The sequence below is a fragment of the Schistocerca cancellata genome, chromosome 6, assembly GCF_023864275.1.
Source record: "Schistocerca cancellata isolate TAMUIC-IGC-003103 chromosome 6, iqSchCanc2.1, whole genome shotgun sequence".
Lineage (NCBI taxonomy): Eukaryota > Metazoa > Arthropoda > Insecta > Orthoptera > Acrididae > Schistocerca > Schistocerca cancellata.
Window position 1 is genome coordinate 12,431,804 of NC_064631.1, and position 27,954 is coordinate 12,459,757.

Here is a 27,954-nt window from a genome sequence, read left to right on the forward strand (position 1 = left end):
TGCAGGGACACCAAACAGGTAGCACACCGCAGTTCAGCACTGCCGTGGACACCGGACAGGTATCGCACCGCAGTTCAGTACTGCCCCTGTTGTAAAGATGGAATTCACCACGACAACGAAAGGGAAGCCTCTAGTGATTTGTAACAGTTACTAGTATATAGTGGAATATACCAGCAATGAAGGTATAAGTTATTGGCGGTGCGTGAAAGTGAACAAGAAGTGTAAAGGAAGATTATCCATCAGAAACAACTTAGTTTTAGGCAAAGGCAGTCATGCGTGTATTCCGGACGTCGCGGCGAAAACGCGTGGCAAACGCTAAAAGGCCTGCAAAAGAAACGGACACTTCAATTTCTTCTTTTTACGCCGAAAAAGTAGGGCAGCTGTTCAATCAAGGATACGACATCGTCACATCACTGCCGTCCCACAGTAGTGCAAAACGATCGCTACAACGCATCAGGCAAAAAAGCATGGGATCTACACAAGATCCGACCGATGCTGCAGGAATATTTCTGCAAGAACATCATTTGCTAATGAAGGCTGGGAGCAAATTTTGACTTCCAGATGACAACAGAGGACCAAATGATAGGATATTGGTGTTCGCCAGCGGAAGGGGAAAATGCTGTTTAACAGACTGAAATTCGTTCTTTGTCGATGGAACATTCAAAAGCTCCAGGAAGCAGTTTGGACAGTTATTTATTGTTCATGCCCATATTTCTAGTTCTGAGGAGGAAACAAACACAGTTCCAATCGTATACGCCTTGCTATCCAATAAAAAGCGAGAAACGTACGATCGCTTTTTCACAGCTGGATGGAATCCTACAGCTATCATGATGGATTTTGAACCTGCAATCACCTAGTCAGTAACACATTTGTTTCCTGATGCAAAGATTAATGACTGAAACTACTATTTCAATCAGTGCTTGTGGAGGAAAGTGCAGAATTGCGGCCTTGTTGCTGCCTACAAGGGAAACGAAGATTTTCGTTTTCACATAAGATTGTGTTCCGCTTTAACTCACATTTCCCTGGACATGTTAGGTGATGGGTGGCTATGCATTCAGGAGAGCACGCCAAATAATGAAAAACTGCAGGATTTTTACGACTATTTTGTTGAACAATGGCTGGATAATGAAGACATGCCAAGGGATATATGGAACTGCGCAGGAAGGCGTCACCGCACCAACAATGCTTCAGAAGGATGGAATCGGAGGCTAAATACCTTAATTTCGATGGCTCATCGAAATTTTTACTCCTTAGTAAAAATTCTCAGAGAAGACGCAAAATATCATGGGCACAAATTTGACAGACTAGTTTTAAATATAGGTGGGAAAAGAAGAAAGAAGTCCGCAATTAAGACAGATGAGATAGTTTCTAAGGCCCTTGCCAGACTCCAAGTTGACGGCAATATAAAATCATTTCCTACTTGCGTGGCCTATGCAAAGAAATTACAATGAAATGGAAATGGCTGAAGCCAGAGCAACACTTGTAAATATTGAAAAGAGTTCAGTTCACGCCGATGGCCCTATTGTAAAAATTGTAAATAAATAATCATCCTGTAAATATTATGAATAAATATAATGGGGGACGAAGAGAGACTACCTCCTCGTGGTGTTCCCTTGAAACGACACAAAGTCGGCTAAATGTCTCTTGCAAATTGTAAAAGATTCACTAATGAAGTCTGAAAATTCATAGCTTTAACAATCACAGTCAGCATTTTTGTGTAGAGAATTTTAGAAACGATGTCTGTTTTTTAGTGGACGATGAATATATCTTGTTTCAATACATAAATTGCATTCCTTAACGCTAATTGCTAGCAGGACTCACATTAGACCTCAGTACACTTCCCTGCGTGGTACGGGAAAATTGAAGTTTATTCCACTCCTATCATATTAAATTTTGGGTGAGAGGTTGAAAGATGGAAAACATTTTCGGTTTCTATAGTTTCTGTAAAATACATCGTTAAGTATGGGGTTGAGCGGAAATTATGCCCTATGTAAGACTAATCAGAACAAAAATTCCAAAAGGTCTTATGCATAACTGTGCTACAACTAATGGTTGACATGATATCCTGTGGGCAAAATCAGCTCCGATTTCTAATTTGACTAAGGCCACTCTTCCTTGCTCAAACAAATTCTGAAATAGTGTAGCCTGGCTGCAGTGGAGGAGTGTGGATGTCCCTCGGCAGCTGCCCGGGCCGGCACAAGCCGAGCGCTCAGTCACACAAGGTGGTGGCCGAGCAGGTAGAGGCGCAGCATTTGCGACACACCCTGTGCTGGTCCCTCAGTATCCCGGAAGTGTCGCCACATTCCAGTTTCTCACAAGTGTCGCTTCTTATAAGTGTCTACAACTCGTTCTCCTGCCCACTTTTATTTGCCCCAAGCAGTAAACGGAAGTAATTAGCATTCTAGGACAAATGCACAAAGTAATTTGGAGTAAATCCTACTACATGAAACCAAGATGTTCTTGAACGTTGTTTCCAAACTTTTTAAAAATTTATTAACCATTTCACTAAGATTTTTACATGATGCTCTAGTTAGTCTTTGTAGGCTATATTGTTCTAATACATGTGGTCTGTAAATATATTATACATGAAGGGAATCGTTCCAACAAAAATCTCTAAAAGTACTTCACCAATGTACTTGCAATTTTTACACTATACTGTAATAAACAATCACAAAGGCACAAACTATATATATATTTTTAAACAACAATGCATGGGTTTTCTGTTGAAGACGACTGCGAGAAAAAAATTTATGATGTGGAAATTTGTGGTTTTGTTTTCTTTCTTGTAGTATGTTTTAACTACAATTACAGGGGGTTAAAAGAATCAGACATACCGTTTTTTCCCATACATATACTTCCTCCTCATATATAATTTTAAACTAGAAAGAATACACATAAATGTGTTGTTTTGTTTGCTTTCTCGCAGTCCGTTTTGATACACACATCACAAGAAGTTTTGCATCACCTCGGTTCTATGTGTTTCCGAAACCTGTACTGAAAACTAGAACAGAGATCAATATAAACATCATTTCAGCCCCCTTTATTGCAAGCTGTACCCCGCCGTACAGCGAGACTCTCAGAGGCTGTGACACAGGTTGCTGTACACACCTGCACCCCTAATACGCAACAACACGTCCCCTTGCATTGATGCATGTCTGCATTCCTCGTGGCACACTATAGACAGGCTCACAAGGCACTGTTGGTCCAGATTGTCCCAATAATCAACGGTGATTCGGCATAGATTCCTCAGTTGGCTGGTCACGTCGTCCACAAACAGCCGTTTTCAATCTATCCCAGGCATGTTCGATAGGGCTCATGTCTGGAGAACATGGCGGCCGCTCTAGTCAAGCGATGTGGTTATCCTGAAGTAAGTCATTCAAAAGACGTGCACGATGGGGGCGAGAATTATCGTCCATGAAGACGAATGCCTCGCTAATATGCTGCCGATATGGTTGCACTATCGGTCGCAGCACGGCGTTCACGTATCGTACAGTCGTTACGTTGCCTTCCATGACCACCAGCGACGTACGTAGGCCCCACATAATGCCACCCCAAAACAGCAGGGGACCTCCACCTTGCTGCACTCGCTGGAGACTGGGTCTAAGGCATTCAGCCTGACCAGCTTGCCTCCAAACACGTCACCGACGATTGTCTGGTTGAATGCATAGGATACACTCATCGATGAAGAGAATGTGATGCCAATCCTGAGCGGTCCATCCGGCATGTTGTTGGGCGCATCTGTACCGCGCTGCGTGGTGTCGTGGTTGCAAAGATGGACCTCACCATGAACTTCGGGAGTGAAGTTGCGCATCATGCAGCCTATTGAGCGCAGTTTGAGTTGTAACACGACATCCTGCGTCTGCACGAAAAGCATTATTCAACAACGTGGCGTTGCCGTCAGGGTTCCTCCGACCCATAATCCGTAGGTAGCGGTCATCTACTGCAGTAGTAGCACTTGGGCCGCCTGAGCGAGGCATGTCATCGACAGTTCCTGTCTCTCTGTATCTTCTCCATGTCCGAACAACATCGCTTTGGTTCACTCCGAGACGCCTGGACACTTCCCTTGTCGAGAGACCTTCCTGGCGTAAAATAACAATGCGGACGCTATCGAACGGCTTTGTTGACCTCCTAGGCATGGTTGAACTACAGACAACACGAGCCGTGTACCTCCTTCCTGGTGAAATGACTGGAACTGATCGGCTGTCGGACCCACTTCGTCTACTAGGTGCTGCGCATTCATGGTTGTTTATGTCTTTGGGCGGGTTTAGTGACAGCTCTGAACAGTCAAAGGGACTGTGTCTGTGATACAATATCCACAGTCAACATCTATCTGCAGGAGTTCAGTTAACCAGGGTGATGCACAACTTTTTTTGTGTGTGTACAATACAGGAGAACTGTACGAGTATTTGTGGCCTATAGGCTTATGATGAGAATACATTACTACAGAATATGAATTGCTCGTAACTTTGTAATGCTGTCAACTCGCTGATTAAAACTGAGAAGAATGTTGTCACAGAGGCCACTGTCCTCAAAGATCCAGCAGTAGGTTACGTCTGTTGCTCTCCCTTTTCTAACAGTCTGAAACTATTTATCCATTCATTTTAAGCGACTTCAGTTTGCAATCACAGTTTCGTTTGCATCAACCATAAACAAGACCTGAAGCGAGGGATTGGCTGAATGGCAGGGGGTGGGGGGAATGGAAATAGAGATATAAGGAGACTAGGACTCAGATCCAGCCCTCATCATATTCAGCAATTGTAAAGCATTGCTGGTTCGCTCGTTCTGTGTAGAAACAAAGAAAATTAATACAGTTACTCAGGAGCATTTAACTGATGGCTGTTGTGGGACACCTATACAGCATGGGCTACACTAGATATGTTTTATTTGCCGAAACCGTGTTTTGGGTCTATATCCTGTCATCAGTGGCATCTGATATAAAGGAACAAACAGCTGTATGTACATCGATTTCTACAAAATGATAATTATATAGGCCTATATGGTCACAGCAATTTAAGTCTACTTACACTACGCACTTCTATAACCATGACATGCATGTGAGTTAATATGACAGCATCTGAAATATGTCCCATAACTTAGTACACAGTTTGTCATGTATGTTACTGCTGTCAAATCTTAGACAGAGAGGAAACCTCAAGCATTAAAAATGAATGATAGTTGTTTGTGAGGAAATCTTTATAATCCTGTTATAAGAAGGAGAGACGTCCAGCAGCATTCTGCTACGCTACTTCGGTTTTCTGCTGAGTAGTTTCTGTTACTAACAGCATCCCATACGAGCAAACCAGTTGCGACATTATTTAATGTTGCTCCCACCTTACGTAGTTGGGCTATGCATGCCTCTGTCTAAAAAGAATAGCTCAATGTTGTCATACGGAGAAGCCCCACATGTCTGCTTTCACGGCCAGCAGCTGACTCGCTGCAAATAATAGCATGAAGCTGTTATCCTGCAGTCAAGAAGCCTATCCATTGACTAGAATCGCGAATTAAAAAACAATATTCAGAAACATGAAATAAAAATAAATGAATGATTTAATAAAATGGTTCCATTCTATCGTTTGCAACTGATGTAGACAACAGATAATTATGTTTAATAATATTTATTCAAGAAACCACATCTCATATAAACGGAAAATGGCCCCACCATATCTGGATAAAATATAGACAGAAGATTCCCTTGTCATACGCAGTGAAGTTACGTTGATAGCGTTAGGAGCATGGTCGCGAAATTCCGAAACAAAATGATCATCAAAAATACGTGAAAACTAAGTCCATTTCGTGATCTGAATACACGAAAGATGTAAGATGGCGACTGCAGTGTAACATGTGTTAAGTTCGGCTCGCGAAATTTAGTTGAATTCGAAGGTGCTCTCGAAAGTGTTGTTGTCTAGTACCGGTGGAAATTGTGTAAACAACAGTGTCCTGTGCAGTAGTGCTAATTCTTCTGGGCTCCACCAATATCTAAGCTGGAGAAAATGGTAAACAGGAGAGTCAACAGCAGCGGGGAAGCAGCAGGTGCGGCGGGCCTGCTCTTGGCGGAAGGTGTGGCCGCTGCTCCCGGTATAGAGGAGCTGGTCCGCTCTGAGGTAAACGCTGCGCTTCGTGATAAAGACAATCTCGATCTGATAGCAGACACTGTGTCAGATACAGTAACGGCAGCAGTATTAGCCAAAATGCGTGAAACAGTTGAGGCCAATAATGCCGAAATTACAGCATTGCCGGCCGGGGTAGCCGAGCGGTTCTAGGCGCTACAGTCTGGAGCTGCGCGACCGCTACGGTCGCAGGTTCGAATCCTGCCTCGGGAGTGGATGAGTGTGATGTTCTTAGGTTGGTTAGGCTTAAGTAGTTCTAAGTTCTAGGGGACTAATGACCGCAGCAGTTAAGTCCCATAGTGATCAGACCCATATTTTTACAGCATTGAGAAAGTCCGTGTCTGAATACGAGAAAAAGGCACGAGAGTTGGAAGTAAAACTACCTGATCCAAGAGACGAGCTAGAACAGTACCAAAGGCAAAATAGTCTTCGACTGTTTGGTGTAGCAGAAAATAAGGAAGAAGACATAGACAAACTGCTCATACAGGTTGCACGTGAACATTTAGGCGTTGAAGTGACTAAGGCAGACATTGACAGGAGCTATCGGGTGGGACGGCTAAAGATTTTAAACAGTGCCATATCCCATTTCGGTCTTCAGAATATGTGGACTCAGGATGGCAGAGTAGCCATCAAGACAGCAACTGGAAAGAAGACATTCACAAACATGACAGAACTGAATAGTATTAAGTGAAGCTATTCGAGCCAAAAGTGCAAAATTAACACCATTTGCAAATTGTAACATCGCCTATACTCAGATATTCTGTCTTGTAATTGTATTAACTTTTTAATTATCCGCATATTTGTACCTTCAACTAACTGCTTTTGTAATTGTATTAACTTTATAACTTTACAACGACACTCACTAGAGTCAGTACCTCGCTGGAGGCACCATAAAAATTGCACCTGTAGCTCTAACGTTTACTTAATTTTAATTACTGCTAATACTATTTTAATTCCTCAGTTTGTTCTGTTCCATTCTGTAATAGTACCATTGCAATTATCAGTCTCTCTTTTAGTTCATTAATCACCCATCTCTTTAAACTGTTCATAACAAGAATCACTATCACTTTAGTAAATTTCAGTTTAATTCTAGCTTCCTACGATAGCTTACTTCTCTCAGCTGGCAGAATCGGCCTTTTAATCACTCCCCTTTTCCTTATTTTCACCCTAAGCTGTTTCAAATGCAGTAATTACAATTCATCTCTTACGACAGAGGATACACAGTGACACACAGCCGTGACTGTTATGGTAATATTCTCCTTGCACCGAATACCACTACTCCATTTTCTATTTCCCTGCAACCTCAGCAAATATCTTGCGATCGCCTTTCTTTCTGCATTCGCAGAGTCGCAAACAGGGCGAACAAAATCTCGGACATCCCTGTGGAATGACACTTGGCGGAAGCAGCGGCCGGTGCCCCTCGCGGCAGGTAGTGCCAAAGAAAGGGACAAACCAGTCTGCCACCCTACTCCAGGCTGCTCAGTGGAGCACGTCAGAGCTTTTAGTAGCGTACTGCAACATCCAGTCTCTGTCTGCACATTACGAATAACTTTGCCTCCTCTTCAACCAACTAAACTACCACGTAATCCTCTTATCCGAAACGTGGTTAAAACCACACATATTCTCTGGATCTATTCATCTCCCAGGGTACACATTTCTTAGGGCAACAGATAAAAAAAGCGAGGTGGCGGGGTCGGCGCGTATATACGAACAGATCTCAAAGCGAAAGTCTTATGTACGTCAAACCCTGCTTCAGATAAAGAGGCTGAATTCATGTTCACTAAAATAAATACACAAATACGGAAGTGCTTGACTGGTGTCGTGTACAAGCCGCCAAAAATAAGCTCAATGAGTTCCTTTCAGTCAGAATTACATTCACTTCAGTGTCAATACGAGCATGTCATCGTAATGGCAGACATGAACATAAACCTGCCAAGAGACACTCCCCCCGCAATACACTCAAGGAAACTGTTTGGATGCAATAGCAAGAACATTCTTCCATTGCAACCTACACATCATACGTCTGTTATAGACGTAATCGCAATGAAAAAGACTGACAGAGTAAGATATGTTGGTAAGACCTTGGCCCCAGGCCTCCTAGCACGTAATGTAATACTCCTGGCCTACTCTGTTCAGGCCCCAGAGATCAAATTGCGTTGCATAACTTGTACGAACATGAAACGTATTGATCTTGACGCTCTAACAGCTCTCGGAAATCTCATGGCATCAAATAATCAGAGAACCTAAAATCGATGGCAAAATTAATGAACTTCGTGATAAACTCACCGCCCTCTATGACAAACACGCATCTTACACAACCCGTGTAAGAAAATCTCTTACTCCATGGCTGACAGCTGATTTACGTCAAATGATGAATAATAGGGATGCTGCCCACAGGCGTTTCGAAGAATATATAAAGCTACCGAACAGAGTGAAACAATGCATTCGCAATGCTAAAATCAGGCACGCTCTCTTCCTTGTATGCAGCTGTCTGACGCCCACGACTCTATGGAAAATTTTCCTTAGCTTGGGGATCGGAAAGGCAAAATCGGATACTGCTTTTCATGTCTCAGCTAACGAATAACACGAATTCTTCTCTGTACCTCTGAATACCCATACGGGTGATAATTACCGTCCACAAGAATCTCCTAACTGGATAACTAACAACGATACCTTCCATCTAAGACACCTAACAATAAGTACGGAAAGAAAAGCAATACTGAGAATCTCTTCTGATGCGATAGGCAATGACATCAGTATAACCATGATTAAGAGTGTTGCCGATATCTTAGTACCTGTCTTAAATGACATATTTAATTTTTCCCTCGTGAACGGAATATACCCCACTGCATGGAAAATAATTAGACCCCTCCCTATGACCGAAAACCCGGAGCTGCCTAGTGATTACCGACCAGTTAGCATACTGCCTGCTGTTTCCAAACAAAGCACTTGAATATACAATTCATGATCAAATCACAGAACACCTGCATGAATTCAACCTATATGGCAAATTTCAATCCGGTTTCCATAAACACCACAGCACAAACACTGCTCTGATTAAAGTAACTGATGTCCTGAAATATGCTATGACAGCCGAAAGGCAACAATATTGACGCTACTAGACTTCAGCAAAGCTTTCGACACTGTTAACTTTGACATATTGCTCAGAAAAATACAACAGATTAATTTCTCAGATAGTGCATTGAGACGGTTTGAAAGCTACTTAAAAGACAGACAGCAATGTGTTGTCTGTGTAAATGAAAAATCTTCCTGGAAACACATCTCCTCAGGAGAGCCACAAGGATCAGTCTTAGGACCACTTTTGTTTTCTTTATATGTCAATGATATTTCCTACTTTCTGTCCTGTAAATATCATTTCTATGCCGACGACCTCTAGCTCTACTTAAGCGCCAGACCTGAAGATATAAACACTGCAATCGCTCAGATGATGATATGTCTTCAGTAGTGACATGGACGAAAAACCTGGGGCTGAAACTAAATGCAAAAAGGACACAAGTAATCTTAATAGCCCATCAGAAATTAATAAGTTCAGATTTCCGCGAACGGTTGCCTCCTGTTCTGCTCGACGGTATTCCAATGCCATATCAGAAAACAGTTAAGAACGTGGGTGTAACATTGGATGAGCATCTGAACTGGGCAGAGAATACAGTCGCAGTGTGCCGGAAGACATCCGCTTGTCTCTATGTTCTTAAAAAGTTTCGGAACGTATTTCCACAGGACGTGAAACGACAGCTAGTGCAAGCACTCGTTCTACGGAACCTACACTATTGTGATGTTATTCAACAAGGCATGAGAAGTGAAAACAAAAGACGGTTAGAACTAACCATAAATGCCTGTGTGCGTTACACCTGCAAAATTCGCCGATATGATCATGTTAGTGCTTCATACTCCCAGCTAGGGTGGTTGCGGCCGGACAAATTGCGTGACTACCACACTCTATGTCTACTTCACCGACTCCTCGTCGCGCAAACAGCCCAGTACCTCGCTTCAGAGATTAAACACCTTTCACGCCATCATAATCGAAACACGAGGTCACTGTTACTTGGTGTATTAACTGTGCCCACTCACAAAACAAAAACTTTTGCAAACTCTTTATCAGTTGCCACTGTCCGCCTCTGGAACAAACTGCCCCTTGCCTTGCGCAAAATTCAATCCCGTGCTGCTTTTACGAAGAAGTTGAAGCATTTCCTACTATCGTCCTCATAACGTTTTCCACAAAATTAATGTACAAGGCCAATCCTCTCATCTGTCAAATAGCAAAGCTAGCGTTTCCTATCTTGCTCCTGAGATGCCTTTCTCTTCATCTATCTCTATTAGCCACGCAATCTTCTTTTCCTTTATATTTCCTTAATTATGTTTCATCATGTCTCTATTCTTCTCCTTCCTTCACCACCAGTCTCCCTCATACTCTCTGCTGCTAGCACTCCTATCTAAAATCTGTCTCTTTCATAATGTCTAATTATAGCAGTACATATCATCTACGAATATAAACTGTATATGTATGTATTTTTATAACTATGAATCTATAGTTGTTTATTTCACTTTTGTACTAGATGTAGTTTAACATGCCTACTAAAACATATGAAAGTAAAACATGTAGAATGGCTGGTTAGATGGAAGAGAGGACCTGATGGCCCTAATCTTGCCAGGTTAAATAAAACAATAAATAAATAAAAAATAAAATAAATATTCACCAGCTCAGCTAAGATAATTCAGAGTTAGTCACTACAGTTTAGAAAACACACAAAGTACAAAGAGTAGTAATTCGTATTCCATCTGCTCTGAAATCCACAATACGAGCGGAATAGTTTGAGTTCTACACTGAAGCACGTTCAGATCTATCGAAATAAATGTCCCTTCAAAAGCTGGAGTACCGTGGTGGCCTTCGCTGCCTAGATTTTATCACTGACACACCCGTATATCACTCTTTGGCACAGGAACGTCTGCCTTCCACCAGATCTCGACGTAAAAATGCCCTCTGCAGGACGTGACCCAAAAGTGTCCCGAGTCGCTACCTCGAGCTCTTATCGAAAAGTCTCAGTCTCCACTTGGCTCCTGTAGTCTTGCACTACCGTCTGCTTTTCCAGTGCCAAAATTACACAGTTTTTAAGTTCCAGACATGATATGACTCATATTGTCCACTCCAAGGGCTAAAAAATAAACAGTATTACAACAGTATTTAAATAAAGAGTTGTTATAAACATTCAGTCACACTCTGATCATTTACAATAAATGTAAATAGGGGTTTGCCCATAAACAACCAGCCCCCTTGCGCGAATTCACTTACATTAACTGAAAACAGATTTTTGATAAATATTGTTTAAATAATTATTTATGCGTGCCTAAGAGAAACGTCTTTTGAACTCTTTTTATCTTTTTAATAGAAGTGTCAGCTAACCAGGCGTCGTCCACTTCGTAAATTACTGTGATTTCAATTATCAGTTGTAATTAATATTAAAATAAATGTACTCGCAAAATAGTAAACTGTTCATTAAATAAATGCTTGAGTGAGACAACATATGAGATATTCATGCTGCTGTGTTATTCCGGATCATTAGATGTTCTGGCAAACATTTGTGTCATAAAAAGATATAAAAGACTTTATAAGTCAATAAATAAATTATAAACAGTTATGTAGCTGTATCGCAATATTTTCATCTGAGATATCGTTTGTTAAAATTGCATGAAGTGTTTAACAGCTGTTAATTCAAATGTTCATTGTGTAAATGTTAGCCACTGTGAAATATTGGTTTCTATAGTTTTAAAGATATTGAAATATTGTTGTGTCACTGGATGCGCCTCTTATGTCTGAGACTGCCGATGTATTCAGATTTGTTTTAATACTTGACCGTGAATTACAGGGTGTTTCAAAATGAATATACGGGTTTTATCACTTTGTAGCATTTGTTATATTCAACTTACAACTATAAATTGTACATCAAATGAAAGAGCAACTCAGATAGTTTTGTTTGTATATCCTTGCGCGAAGAGAAGAGTATGGAATAATCAAGAGTAACTGAAGAACGCCTTGAAAGAGTGAGAGTCTTTCACGCGGAGACCCAGGAAACCCCTTCGGGAGGCTAGTCGTGAATTAGCAATTCAAGTGAGTCTGTGTGGAAACTTTTAACGAGACACTTAAACAATGTCCTTACAGTTTTGAGTTCTTACAAATTGTAAAGCCTACAGACTATAGTTTACGTGCCAACTTTGCAAACGAAATGTTGCTGCATGACGATGAAGACCTTCTGGATCGTGTCGTCTTAAGTGATGAACCGACACTTCGCCTAAGTAGAGCTGGGGAAACATACAAAACGTCTGTAGGCTTTTGAACTTGTAATAACTGAAAACGATAATGACTTAGTTTTAGCGTGTCGTTAAAAGTTTCCGCTCAGACTCACTGGAATTGCTAATTCACGACTAGCCTTCCGAAGGGGTTTCCTGGGTATCTTCGTGAATGACTCTCACTCGTTCAACGCATTCTTCAGTAACTCTTGGTTATTCCGTACTCTTCGCTTTACGCAAAAATATACAAACAAAACTGAGTTGCTCTTGCATTTGATGTACAATTTATAGTTGTAAGTTGAACATAATAAATGCAACGAAGTGATAAAACCCGTATATTCATGTCGAAACAGCCTGTATTTTAGATTCTGTAAGAGTTGTAACTTAGCCCTCTTCCATGCTTGGTACGTCTCCATCATAACGGCCACGTGAGCGCCAGCCGCCAGAATTCCCCTTACTGGGACTTTTATCCACGTTCGGCCACACTGCTCGTCTTCGAACCTGGTTCGCCCAGCCGGAGCGCCCTCACTCCTGAGGCCGCGCAACCAACTCCAACTCCCGTCGCATCAAATCCAGGCGGACAAACCGCTCGCCTGCATACGCGTAACGTTGAAACTTGTCAGAAGTGGACAGCAGTATAGTCGAAGCTTATCCAGACTGCATAAATCCGCGATCTTGCTGCTCGTTTTAGTCGGAATCTACAACTGTCATACGAATGTAGAACATACGGGACTAGGCGGGGCCCCACTCACTAATATCAACTCCCGCCCGTAAAGCCGGTCATGTGGACTGAGGCCCAGCCAGTAATGTGGACAGGGGCTCCGAGCGACTAGCGCCCAAAAAGTAAATGAAAGACCGTACGACATCGTACAGTCACACTGCGTGCCTGAAGTCTGCACACAGCGTCTGCTTGTTTGCAGTAAGACATGTACCCGCACACAGAGCTACGACATGTGGAGCACCGCGTGTGCCGTGTCTTATTCACGTTTATGATGTCACAACAGAGTCAGCCACTGTACAAGACGTCACACTAGGTCTAGCTAGCGCCCCGTTGCGCTACTAGTCCGGTACACCTGCCGTTCAGTAAGCCAGGAATGTGTACTGTAACTAAAACAGAAGATTTCGTAAACTGTTGTGCCTGACTATTCACGTTAGGTTGCAGGATTGTTCAAAAGTAAGTAATACCCTACTACATAATCCCATTCACTTTTACTAATTGCATATATTGTTTCTTGTAACAAGGAGTTAGTTAGGCTCTAAAAACATATAAATATGCCGTACGTTACAATACTCAACGCAGGTTTAAGATACTTAATGTCAACAACTCAGTTATCAAACGTCCTACCTGTGACTAATGAACATTTAATGAATCGGCTCAGCACAGACTAATGTTCAGAGGCCAAATCGTCTTGAATGATGTCTTAGAGCATATCGACTGAGATAATAGTCAGCTGCTACAGAATATTGGACATTTAATTTTATACGTATTGTTTTTCTCTTAATATTGGCATGAGAAAAATTTCTCTCTTCTTTATAATACGATGTAATTCAGATCGTAGGGATATATTTTCTTTCGTTTTAAAAATATCTGTCTTTAATTCGGAATATGTGTGAATTCGTTAACTAGTGGGTGATTCTCGTTTCACAATTCCCGCAAATATGACGTCATTCTGACGTCACGTGCTATATCGACAACTGCATGTTTAGCTGTCGACTTCTTCACGAGGAAGAGTATGGATGTTATTGCTTCTCGATTCACTCCCAGCAATTTAAGCTGTCCTCTTAGGTTCCTGCCTAAGAATACACTTGGAAATCGCCTTTGTTCGGAAATAAAGAGCCCAATATTTGTGAAAAGGCAGGATATCAATTTCACTGCAGCTCGTTTTAGTCGGAGAATTTGAAGCAGGATTCTTAGATCCCCGCCTAACCACACACTCCTAAATCGCCAGATATACGGAAATGAAGAGCCAAATATTTGTGAACAGATAGAATATCGATTTCATCGTTGAAGCACTTTAACCTGTCCTCTTAAGTTCTTGCCTAACGACACACTCGGGATTTGTAAATACATATTTGATCCTTCGTTCAGTCCGCCCCGGTAGCTGAGTGGTCAGCGTGACAGATTGTCAATCCTAAGGGCCCGGGTTCGATTCCCGGCTGGGTCGGAGATTTTCTCCGCTCAGGGACTGGGTGTTGTGTTGTCCTAATCATCATCATTTCATCCCCATCGACGCGCAGGTCGCCGAAGTGGCGTCAAATCGAAAGACCTGCACCAGGCGAACGGTCTACCCGACGGGAGGCCCTAGCCACACGACATTTCCATTTCCTTCGTTCTCAAATGAGACGGAATATAAATAACATTGAATATTGTAGAACATAGTTGTATTACATTCATAAGAAAGTCCCAGAATGTGTTAACAACGCTAACATGAAAAGAAATATTTGCATGTGGTGGGATGCGAAACTAAGCTAGCACTTAACCATGTGTTGTTTGTCTCCTGTCTCGGTTATCGTATTTCCCTTGAAGGCTTATATCGTTCGTGCGTTGTTAAATGACATTTAATAATAATGGCGACGTGTCTGTGATAAATATTCAGTGCTCCGTTACCTTGAAACGACATACTGCAAATTATAAAACAAGTGTGTTTTATGGTTAATTTGTAAATTATTGACGATGATAACTCACTCCTGAGAGACCATTCTTATATGAAGCCATTAACCGTCCATAAATCACTGTGTAACATTTTATTATAACATTAATTATGATAAATCATTCTAAGAACAATGTATTTTTGCAAATCTCCGGTACGCATACATCAAGACTTCTGACAGGCACGTATCGAACGCTAACAAACGTCGACAGCCGATCATGCCGCTCTAAATATTGCGCGTGACGTCAAAATGACGTCATGTTTGCGGGAACTGTTGCGAAACGAGCATCACCCTTAGCTGTTCGTAATCTGCCGTAGCGATAATGCAACCTCTGGTCACCTGTGATCACTTTCAGTAACTACGGAAGAGAATCATATAAACGAATGTTTGCTTTGTAAACAAAACTCAAGTCCCAATTGGCACTTATTTCATTTCTTTTCTTTTAACCATTTTTGTTTTTTAGTTAATCGTTAAGTAGGAAATTAACTTCTCTTCCCTGCTTTGGTTATGATAGCAGCAAATATGCGACCAACTGACCTTTCACCGACCAAAGATATGAGAACTCCTTACTTGACATTAGCCACATCTAGACAATTACTTTCCTATATGTGTATCCCACCGTCAACGAAATTAAATCATCAATAATCGAGACTTTAGCTTTCCTAGGCGAAAGTACAATTTGTAATTGTGTTTCTCCGTCACTAAAATACGTTTGTCTAGTATGTAGTATCAAAACATTTCGAACAGAGATCAGGAATTGTACTATCTCCTGAAATGAAGAATTAACACACACTTTATTTTAGCTTATTTTCCTGCAACGCACGTAGGTTCCTTTATTTTAACTTAATGTGTTCCAATACAGTTAAACGTAGCTTGTGTGCGAGTGCAAGCAACAAAACTAGAATTTCCCCGACAAATGATAAGGTAGCACGGAAAAGAGAACTAAGAATCCTATGTGCTACCGCGTCTGTGGTCTCTGAAAATTATAGAATCCAAGAATGTTCTCCATCTTGAGGCGAAGCGATTATTGACTCACAACATTTCCTTAAATGAAATTTGGCACCCCAGTTTTAATAGTCAGTCTAGTCTCAGTTTCGTTATGTGCTGCTCTTTCGATGACTCCTCTCTACCGTGTTTTAATTTAAACAACTGTCACGGACACGATCAGCTCATATGGTTGTGGGCAAAGTCAGTATTAAGAATCCGAGCAAATACGGTCGTAACTTGCTAGCATCTGTACATCCAACGACACTCACTAGAGTCAGTACCTCGCTGGAGGCTGGAGGCACCATAAAAACCCCCAAGTTCCCCACAAAATGAGAGCAACAACCCAGTTACGTCTGGCAGTACTTTCAGGCAAGCAGCAGGATGATAAGGCCAAAATTCAGATGATTCCCGATACAATCAGTTAGACCGATGACTTGGCCGCTGCGGTTCCTCCCAAGTTACACGTAAACGATTAATCATTACGTCTTCCCACAGAATGCTATAAATCAAGAAGAATCTCCCTTGGCAGAACAGTCCGTAGGAGCTAATACTACTAGCAGAACGTACTCGAACCAAGTCGGCCATAAATGGGTCTTGGGAGAAAAAAACCTTGCAGCCAAGGCAGTTAACGGTAGTCTCTTCGCAATTTTAGACCTACTGAATCCGCAAGTCTGTTTATCAAAATGTTTGGCCCCACCAGGCCACATATGAGACCTCAACCAAAATGGGCTACTACATATCCATCTCAAGTAAAAGTCATCTGGAACCATCATTGCGAACAAACATGTAATGCCACCTCGACTTTTGACAACAATATCACTATTGTCGTCGGCCTTCGGTGAGCTCTAGTGATGGCTAACTCCTCCTCAATGTTGTTCTGGCTTCTGCGACGACGATGCTAATTCGTGCGTAATCTCCTTTTGACCTCCAACGAACCATTTATCTAGAACATTGTTACAGCATGCATAAATAGTATGTAATACTCACGTTTTTACACGCACGACCGTTGTTTCCGGACTCGTATGCAGTCGGCTGCCGAGAGGTGAACTTACACCGTGTCCACCCGAGAAGAGCGAACGGTGCCAAATTGCTATTATCACCGCCATAAGAGCGCATAACGTCACGGTTTGCAGTGCCACAGTGTACACAACACGATGACCGTAGTCGGCACATTGGGCAACAGCAGGGGCATTTTTCAGGTGTCACGGCCGCGGCTGTGCCCTCTCTTCAGAGGTTCCATAACGTTTCCTTCTAACGACATAAGGCGACACCGACGTTCACCCTCTGTCCTCGCCTACCTCCAGTACAAAGGGCGCGCGAATGTCACCTTTCGTAGAAGGCTGTCCAGAGCTCTCACCTAAGTAAGAAATTCCTCCAGCTGTATTTAAGGTGTCGATTTTATTTTGGCAACTAGTTTCAACGTTGTAACAACGTCATCTTCAGGCCCATGGACTTGCTGACGTCAACTGCGTGCGACTGATACTAGAAGCAGTGGTGAGATGTGGACGTGCTCCGTGTGGAAGGTGGGTAGTAAGTTGTATGAAGTTTCGACACCTTAAATACAGCTGGAGGATTTTCTTAATTTTTAGTATAAATTTATACCAGCTGACGTCCCACTGTCCTCCATTTCAACCATGGACGTACGAAGATGAGTAAATTTTCGTCATTTGCTATCATTCCTAATGTTGCAATTTCAGTAATCAGCAGGGTGCTGTGCCTTGAAAAAATGGTAACACAATTATTATATTTAATATGGTAACTTGATAATGCTCCAACATTCTGCAGTCCTACAAAAAGATCTATTCTATATTTTAAAATGTAGTTTCTGCTTTCCATTTCAGTGATACACAATCTACTAAGGTAGTTGCGTTTATATAAAGAAAAAACAAAATATCGAATGCGTCTGATATAGTAGGAATATTCAAAAACAGCATTTGCTGTAATTTTTTTTCCAGATAACTGTACTGTAAGTATAACACGATGAGATATACACTGTCGAAGAAAGAAACTACGAAGGAATTATCCGAATGGGATGCATATCGATAGATATGATGTACATTTACAGAAAAACAAATGATTACAATTTCAGCAAAATTTATTGATTTATTCGAGAGTTAACTTCACACATGGAGAAAGTCAATAAGACTTTCGTCACCCTCTGGCGCTTATGAAAAGCAGTTACTAGGCTTAGCATTGATTCATAAAGTTGTTGGACGTCCTGCTGTCGAATATAGTGCCAAATTCTGTCCAATTGGCGCGTTTGATCGCCGAAAACGCGAGCTGGTTGCAGAGCCCCGCCCATAAAGCTCCAAATGCTCTTAGCTGGGAAGAGATTCGGCAACCTACTGTAGCTGGCAGGGTTTGGCAAGCACGAAGGCAAGCAGTAGAAAGTCTCGCCGCTTGCAGACGGGCACCACGAAATGCAAGTCCTGGGTGGCTTGCCGTGAACAGCAAACAGCGATGCGTAGAATGTCGTCGGTGTACCGCTGTGCTGTGCCGCGGATAGCTACCAAATGGATCCTCCTTTGAAACCAAATGGCCCCCAGAGGTCACTCCTGGTAGTGAGTCCGTATGACTGCCGACGACCATTTTCCTATCCCAGCGCAGTCAGCGCGTCTCCAAACACATGTTCACTGGTTATTGGTGCTTAATTCGAATCGACACTCATCACTGAAGAAATTCTACTTGAGTCTCTCAAATTCCAGGCCGAATGTGCCCGAAACCACTGCAAACAAGTCTGTTGGTGCATAGAGGTCAACGGTGGACGGCGCAAGGGACGCTGCGAGCTAGGCGCCCTTTCTGTGAAATCCCTATTAGTGGTCATTTCGGTCACTGAAGCACCGATTCCACGTCGGCGCGATGATAATGACGAATCCGGGGCTGTGGAGCGTCTTTGATGACTACACGGTCCTCACGTTCTATCGTTTCTCTACCTCGACCGCTTCCTTCCTCACGTTTTGTTCGGCCATTGTTCCATCATTCCTGCCAACATCGTCGAATAGTGGCATTTTAGGCCGTGTACTTATTTTTGATTTGTTCTTTAACATTTTTTCTTTATTTTTTCTAGAAGTATAATTTTTATTTTGGGTATTTATTACTTAATAACTGATTATAGCATTTTTGTTGGAGAGAGGACTTGTAGTTAGGCTCAAAGAAGCCAGTTTGAGTATCGCTTCACATTTGAGTAGTCCTCTCTCCAATGCTGACTGCGTGTACTGTTCATCCGCCGGACTGCGAGGCGCGGTTTATGTTCAAGTGAGTACACAGAATGGAATTCGCAAAGTCTGTGTGCTCTGATATCGACATTTACCCTGTTTACTATCTTTACCATCTGCACCACGAAATTACGCTGCAGCGTCACACGTTTCTCCACCAACCGTCAAAATTTACAGTTTTGCATTTTCCGTCGATAACTGTATGAATATCAATTTGTAACCAGTTGCATAACTCGTTCGTGGTGCATTGTTCTTTTTTCTCTCAGAGTATGACTGTATCGAATGCTCTGCAAAATAATAATTCTAAACAAACTTGCACCCTAAATATATGGTAAGTCCTATCACGTTCTTCTCTACTGAATAATAAAAAGAAAACAGTTATACGCGAAGCATTACACAAGTCAAATTAGTACGAAGTTGGTCTCTATTGTCAGTGGAATTCCCGGGATCTTTGCACAAAATTGCTGGTGGGTGGGAGCGGACAGAGGGAGGTGGGGTGCGGGAAGGTTCCCATTTATCCTGAATAAGTGTTAAATGTCGTAACCAATGAGCCTACTAAAACGAAGGTACCACAGCAGTGCAAGTGTGCATGGATGCTTCATCAGTTAGTTCTTTTCCGTTGTAATAAGTCATCATCTGAAAGGTTGGTCAGAGGAATAAAAATCTATAGTGAGCATAGTCCATCGAAATTGGCGCCCTCTTGCCATCCTACCACTTTAACAGTTGAGCAGACCCGTAACAACGGCAGGGAATTATATAACCGCTAACGAAATTTGCATTAAAAATCGGGAAGATGGCTGAAGTAGGACCTATATTTCCTCCATTCATTTACATGCAATGAACATTTTCAAACACAACTCTACCTCGAAATTGTAGGTAACTGTTTTGAATAGAAGGTTTTGCATATCTACCCAGAAGGATGACGTATTTGTAAAATACTTAACATATCGCCGTTCATTTCACGTGTTTATTACTAAACATTGAAGTCATTCGTTGACAGGTTATTAGTAGTTCTCGTGCACATTTTCTTCAGGCAACTCTCTTGGATTACTAACGGGTGTTTTTGGTCTGGTTCTTTTGCATTTACTAATTTGATACTTTTTTCTATTTTTTTTTCGTTAGTTGTCCGGTCCTATAGCCACTTTCTTGCTCCTGTCCCGACCTTTGCTGTTTCCTGTTAGAGAGCACACGGGTTGTGTTTTAACTGTGTAAGACACATAAGTTTATGGCTACCGTGTCTACGGTATTGTAAAACACATGCTTCAACCACTTCCTGCAAGCAACCTCACTTGACAGCCACTTCTTGCAAACAACCTTAGTTGAATATTCACGAATCATTTAGCCTACAGCATGCACCCAAATTTCACGTCTTTGTTGAGAGTAAAATTTCTGGTCTCTCCTCTTCACTCACAACTATTTCAGTGTGTAGCGTGCTGCGAATAAGAACATTCTTCTTCTTCTTCTTCTTCTTCTTCTTCTGCTCTTGGTATGCTGTCAGGATGTACTTAGGCTCGTGCGTCTTCTTGAAGATAATGTAAGTTGAATTGTTCGTATTCACGCAGTTGGGGATTTCTCCGTGAATGTTATTCATTGTTCCCATTGAAGACGTTTTCTTCTGCTGAAGTTTCTTTGCAGGCTGAAGACTTATGAAAAAGTTGTCTGATTGTTCTTCCCTTGGTTTAGAAGTGGCTCCGTAAAGCGAAGAACGACATACTGGCTGCATGTCTGGTCGGCATTCCTCCTTCCGAAGGCACGGGACGGGATCTCAAATGTACTTAGATGTCACGTCTACAGCTGTATAAAACTTGAGTCGCTTTTTGTCAAGTTTGTTTAATATGGACTGGATCAAGATACACCGTGCTTTGCTTGGAAGTAACTGCTCACCAATTATAATACAGGGTGATTCAAAAAGAATACCACAACTTTAAAAATGTGTATTTAATTAAAGAAACATAATATAACCTTCTGTTATACATCATTACAAAGAGTGTTTAAAAAGTATTTTTCACTCAAAAACAAGTTCAGAGATGTTCAATATGGCCCCCTCCAGACACTCGAGCAATATCAACCCGATACTCCAACTCGTTCCACACTCTCTGTAGCACATCAGGCGTAACAGTTTGGATAGCTGCTGTTATTTCTCGTTTCAAATCATCAATGGTGGCTGGGAGAGGTGGCCGAAACACCATATCCTTAACATACGCCCATAAGAAAAAATCACAGGGGGTAAGATCAGGGCTTCTTGGAGGCCAGTGATGAAGTGCTCTGTCACGGGCTGCCTGGCGGCCGATCTATCGCCTCGGGTAGTTGACGTTCAGGTTTCATAACTAACCTTTTTCGTAGGACTCTCCATACAGTTGATTGTGGAATTTGCAGCTCTCTGATAGCTCTGCGAGTCAATTTTCCTGGGCTGCGAACAAATGCTTGCTGGATGCGTCCTACATTTTCATCACTCGTTCTCGGCCGTCCAGAACTTTTCCCTTTGCACAAACACCCATTCTCTGTAAACTGTTTATACCAACGTTTAATACACCACCTATCAGGAGGTTTAACACCATACTTCGTTCGAAATGCACGCTGAACAACTGTCGTCGAATCACTTCTGCCGTACTCAATAACACAAAAAGCTTTCTGTTGAGCGGTCGCCATCTTAGCATCAACTGACGCTGACGCCTCAGCGAACAAATGTACAACTAAATGAAATTTTATAGCTCCCTTAATTTGCCGACAGATAGTGCTTAGCTCTGCCTTTTGTCGTTGCAGAGTTTTAAATTCCTAAAGTTGTGGTATTCTTTTTGAATCACCCTGTATTTTCACCAGGATGGTAACAGTAAAGACAGCTTTGCATGAACTTTTTCCATACTTCAGAAATACAAGATAATTTGCAAGCAGGGATGCTTCAAGCTCGAGATGATATCTCATCGAAGCAGAAGAATCTGACAATTTCGTGGGTTATTTCACTCGTTGTTTTATCCTCGATAAAAATAGGCCCCCGAGAATGCTATCAAAGATCATCCAAGGAAACACCTCTAGCACGAGAAGCACCTTTGGCGTGCACGGAACCAATCATTGTCTCCAATTACCGCCACGATGCGGTCGAAGTAGTGTTTTCATTTCATTCCGATAATTATATTTTGTGTGTTTCTTGTGCTTCGTTATGTCTGCAAGAAGTCGTGAGCGTCTGATGAGGGCGTCATCCACTCCGTTTTAGCGAGACCTCCTCCCTCCCAACCATGTGGGTTTCAAATCATCTCTCCTTCCGGACGTAAGAGGGCACCTCGCCAGCGCGTTCCTTCTAGGCGACAGCGTGTATGCGACCTTCCGTTCAGTTCCGCCTCCTGCTGCCGCCTTCACAGTTGCGCCAGTTGACTCCTGAGACTGCGGGTAAGTCTCTGTCTGACGCATGTTAGTTCTCCAGTATACGTTAGATTTCTTCGTTAGAAAGAGCGCTCTGGTGACACATAAATGCAAACGCCCGTTACAGGGAAGACAGAAATAGTTACGTTAGGCTGTAAGGGGTGTAACGCACTAGGCAACCTGGCTGCGGCACCCAATAAAACAATGCTCCTTGCACTGGAACCTGCGCATTGGCCAGACCTTGTTTGCGCCGCGAAACGAAAATTGAGATGAATTTCGATACGGATAAATTCATTCGTGAAAGTGTAACCCGAAAAGCATTCTGTGATGTGTCTTTCGAAGAACGTAGTGAAGAGAAGAAGAGGGAGGAAACCACAATTATGATGTTTGAAGAGAAAATGACTGAAAATGAAAACAATGAATTCAGTAAGTCATTTATTATTTATTACATAATAAAAATCTGTTTTAGCTATAATAAGAGGCTCTTGACAATGGTGATTACTCTCTTTCAAATTGTAAAGGTGGCAGGGGTAAAATACAGGAAGGGAAAGGCTATTTACAATTTCTACAGAAACCAGATGGCAGTTATAAGAGTCGAGGGGCATGAAAGGATGCAGTGGCTGAGAAGGGAGTGAGACAGGGTTGTGGCCTATCCCCAATGTTATCCAATTTGTGTATTGAGCAAACAGTAAAGGAACAAAAGAAAAATTCTGAATAGAAATTAGAGGGAAGAAATAAAACCTCGAGCTTTGCCGATAAGATTGTAATTCTGTCAGAGACGGAAAAGGAGGTGGAAGAGCAGTTGAACAGAATGGACAGTGTCTTTAAAGGAGGATGTAAGATGAAAAACAACAAATGAAAAACGAGGCTAATGGAATGTCGTCGAAGTAACTGGATTAGAAAATTAGATTAGGAAATGAGACACTTTTGCTATTTGGGTAACCAAATAAATGATTATGGTCGAAGTAGGGGTTCAAATGGTTCAAATGGCTGTGAGCACTATGGGACTTAACAGTGGCTTGCAGCTCAGCGCTGCGTGGGATCCAGCGATCGCGCGGTTGAAGAGAGCACATCAAAGGCCGACCCAAAACATGCCCATATATGGCAATGTCACGGGCACCAGTGACGTCACAGCCGGCAGCTAGCGTATGTATGGGCGCACCAACAGCCCACTGGCAGTCATAACACTTGAGAATAGCCAGGGAGTGCTTGGCCGAAAGCCCGTGTAGTTTTAAGCAATTGACGCGGTTAGAAACCCGAGAACATTTTATTCAACGTTATCGCCGCGAGACTCTGCATTCATACATGTAGTTTCTTTATCTAATTGAGATATATACCCACTACCCCAATGAAAGTCTGTTTTCCGATTCCAGTGGATTTTCATTCGTGAAATAATCCAAAAACAGGTCCCCATAAGCTGATGATCGATTCCCTCGGTTTGTAGGACCTACGGGAATTTCCATTCGTGTAAGGATATACAGTGTTACTTCAGGTTTCTTTCTTTTTCTCGCACATAATAATGTAAAACACCGCACAATTTTATGTGGCAATAAAAAATTATTCTCTAACATCTATTGACCGATGAAAAATTCTCCTTTTATTTGCAGACTGCCAAATATGCATACGAAAACCGCGTAGCCCGATACAGTTGATAGTTAAAGATTCTTTTGTTGTTTGTTAAACCCCTTCTTCCATAGCGATGCATTAAATTCTCCAGCAATGACGTGCGGCATCGGTACGTGGTGCTTTTGTCCGGTATTTTTATATTTTAACTGACGAGTTTTCTATGCAAATTTGGTAGCTTAAAAGTAAGTGAGTCACTACATTTTCCGTGTACTCCAACGTCTGTGTAAGTGAACTTATAAAATGACTTTTATCTTAATAATAATATGAATATTTATATATGTGATTGGAGAGAGAGAGAGAGAGAGATTGATTTTTGATTGAGATTTTTACTTTAAGTGGTGACTGGTACCTGAATTTTGGCCGTCTTGCGGATAGCTTTGAGCCCTAGTTTTCGTAGCTTTTCATACCTAAGGGACCACTGTTGTAAGTAACTTAGATCAAGCAGTAATCTGCTTTTCGTGAGAAAAGGAGTTTGCTTGGCTCACAAACGTCCTTCAAACTACACGTCCTGCTACATCAAAACTGGTAAGCGGAGTTCAGCACCATACTATTGTACAAGAACATAATCCCATTACTGTAATTAAGAAATTATGAGAGGTTGTTACTTATTGAATGAAAACTATAGAGAATGCATTTCTTTTTCTGCACTGTAGTGAACTTAGTACACTTACAATTCTGTCGTTTGATAGACGGCGACGACAATGAAGTTCACCTCCTTTACCTAAAACCAGATATTTCTATTCACCTCCAGAAAATTTGAATACATAAATGTTTGGCAACTCTTACACATACTTTACTCGGTTTTATCACTAAAATATCAATTTTCATTAAATTTAAAATACGTTCTGAGCGACGGCCTAGCAACACGTCCTCTTTCCACAAGAAACCGATTAACAGTCCCCTTTTTTTTAATAAATCAATTTTTTAGAGTCCATACTCAAAGATTCACAACCTCTATCGTTGCGAAGATTGCGTGCTAAAGAGTTTCTTACTGCCCAGCTGCGCTTCACTTCACTGCAAGTACTTTTTCAATCACATTTACATTTACGGTATTTACATACATTACTGAGCTTCCAGAATAAAATCCGGCACAAATTAGTTTAGAAAAAGCAGCGAGGCACACACAACATTAAAAATTCATAATCCGCATCGCATAAAGCAAGTAGAACGATGGAAAAATAATTTTTATATTTACATTCAAGTGAGCTGCAGTAATGTGTTTTCTTTTTGTTTTATTTTTTTCTTCTTATATGTTCCCCATCAATGGTACCTATACAAGTGGGAAAGTTTTCATTCTTATTGAAATCATTTGCTATCTCAGTCCATATTTCCTTATTTGATTATGGAAACGTTGCTTGTCTGATGTTCTCCGAAATCGCCAAGCGTGTTTCACATATGACTTCTCGGGCAAGCGGTTCATCCCATCCGAAAATTGCGATTCAGTGCTCCCTGTAGCCCGACACCTGAAACAAAGTGAATGTTTATATGAAAATATTGAAACCTACTTACTGTTGGCAGCAAGTACTGTAACTGATTTTAAGTTTTATTTTCTGACTCGAACGTATTTAAATTTTCACATTAACGTCCCAAAACGGATCTCCCTAGCGCTAACTGGGACATTTCTTGCGGATAAATCTCTAGAATACAAGTGGAAGAACATTAGGACAAGATACCGTAGCGAATTAAAAGGCTAAAAGTGGATCAGCAGATACGTGCAAGAGCCCTTATGTATACTAAGAACCATTACACTGTTGTAAAGAAACCGTAGCTTACAATTCGAGCTAGCCTGGTGGAAACGGACGTTCCTTAAAATAACTATGGATTCAGTAGCGTAAAAGTTCTTCCACCGGTTACCAAAAAGGAATAGAAAACTAACGAAGAAAATCTGGCTGATATACGAAAGAAGAGCATCGCAGTGAGGGAGGAGTGTGGAAGGAAGCAGTAATTTCGTTCGGATTGACTACCTCTGCTTTGCCAAAAGCTATTAAAAAGATTGCGGGACATCGCAGGCTTTCTACAAAACTGGAGAAAGTGGCGTTATAAAACGAGCACAAATGATTCCGCTGGAAGCTCGTGGCCAGGGACATACTGCTCATGTGCCAGTAACGTCACTCACAGGACCATAACGCCTAGGTGTGATCCATGAGCCTCGGGTGCTTAGCCATGGATACTCAATACAGCCAGATTCTGCTCTAGGAGAGTTCAGCAGGATGAAGAAGGAAAGACTTTGAAGTTATCCCACACCTGTTCCAGACAAGCACACCACTGCCGCAGAATGTAATGTGCTGTTATCGCCAACTGACTCAACTATATCACCTCAGAACCCTGAAACACTTTACCCGTTTCAGGAATCACCACTACAAGAACTTTAACATTAAAATTACTTCAAATGTTACTAAATTTTTGCAGATAACATTAAAATAATTTTAAACCCATCACACATGCTGTCTTGTTTGCAGACTATCATCTGTGTTCCCTGAAGTTATCCATTGTTAATCTGTTGAAATTTATAAGATTAAAATTTGGGGGCCAGGGGATAAAACGATGGTAGTTCAATATTTCTTCCCACACATTTTATGCTTTATTTCTGTTACTTTATTTAGTTGTACATTTCCTCATCTATGGAACCATTCCTAGTTAATTCCATATGTCTTTGGAGTTATAAGTTTTACCCCTTGAACATTCAATATTTTGAAGTAAAATTAAAAATATACTATCAGTTTCGTTTTTGTACTCACCTCACAGTAATCAAAAATTTTTTCTCCTTGTATAATACAATCTGGCATACGAGTATTAGTGCACATTATAGACAATCTTATAGTTCCAAAGGGTCATCAAACGATTGCACTGATACTAGTGTATAATTGCAAACATGACCTGGGGGTTTTGAAGATTCTTAAAATTTTTTGTAAATAAGTCTTTTGTGTGCAACTCGAGAAGTAAGAAGATGTCCAATATAACCAATGACCTACTATCGGTATAAACCCGTCCAGGCGAAGCAGCGTCACCTAGCGAGGAATGACTGATAGTTAGACACACGCACAGTGCGTGCAGTACCAGTTCGGGTACTGTCCGTGGGTAGAATGGGGAGTTGACAGATTTTCATGGCCCGGAAGCTAGGTTCGAGCATTTTGCAAATTGCGCGACTTGACGGGTGGTCGAGGAGTTTTGTGGTGAGTGTCTTCAACACATGGCGAAAACAAGGTGAGAGCACGTCCAGACGTCTGGGTCTGGCCGGTCACGAGTTATTACAGATGTCGGACGTCGTAGGCTGCGCAGGCTGGTAAAACAGGACAGGTGGCGAACTGAGGAGGAACTAATTTCAGACACTAATGACGGGAAGAGTACAAGTGTGTCTGAGCACACATCGCACCGAACATACCTAACAATGGGCCTCCGCGCCCGAAGACCCGTCCATGTGCCAATGTTAACACCACATCAGCAACTACGACTGAAATGGACACGTGACCAGCGGCACTGAACATTGGCGCAGTGGCAGAGCGTTGCATGGTCTGATGAATCCCGATACCTGCTTCATCATGCCGATGGTAGGGCGTGAATCTATCGTCTTCCAGGGAAACAGCTCTTTGATACCTGTACTGAAGGGGCGGAGACAAGCTGGCGGTCGCTCCATTGTGCTCTGCGGTACGTTCGCAAGTGTATCCATTAGAGATGGGCAAAACTGTCCTTTTCAGAGATTGGATCAG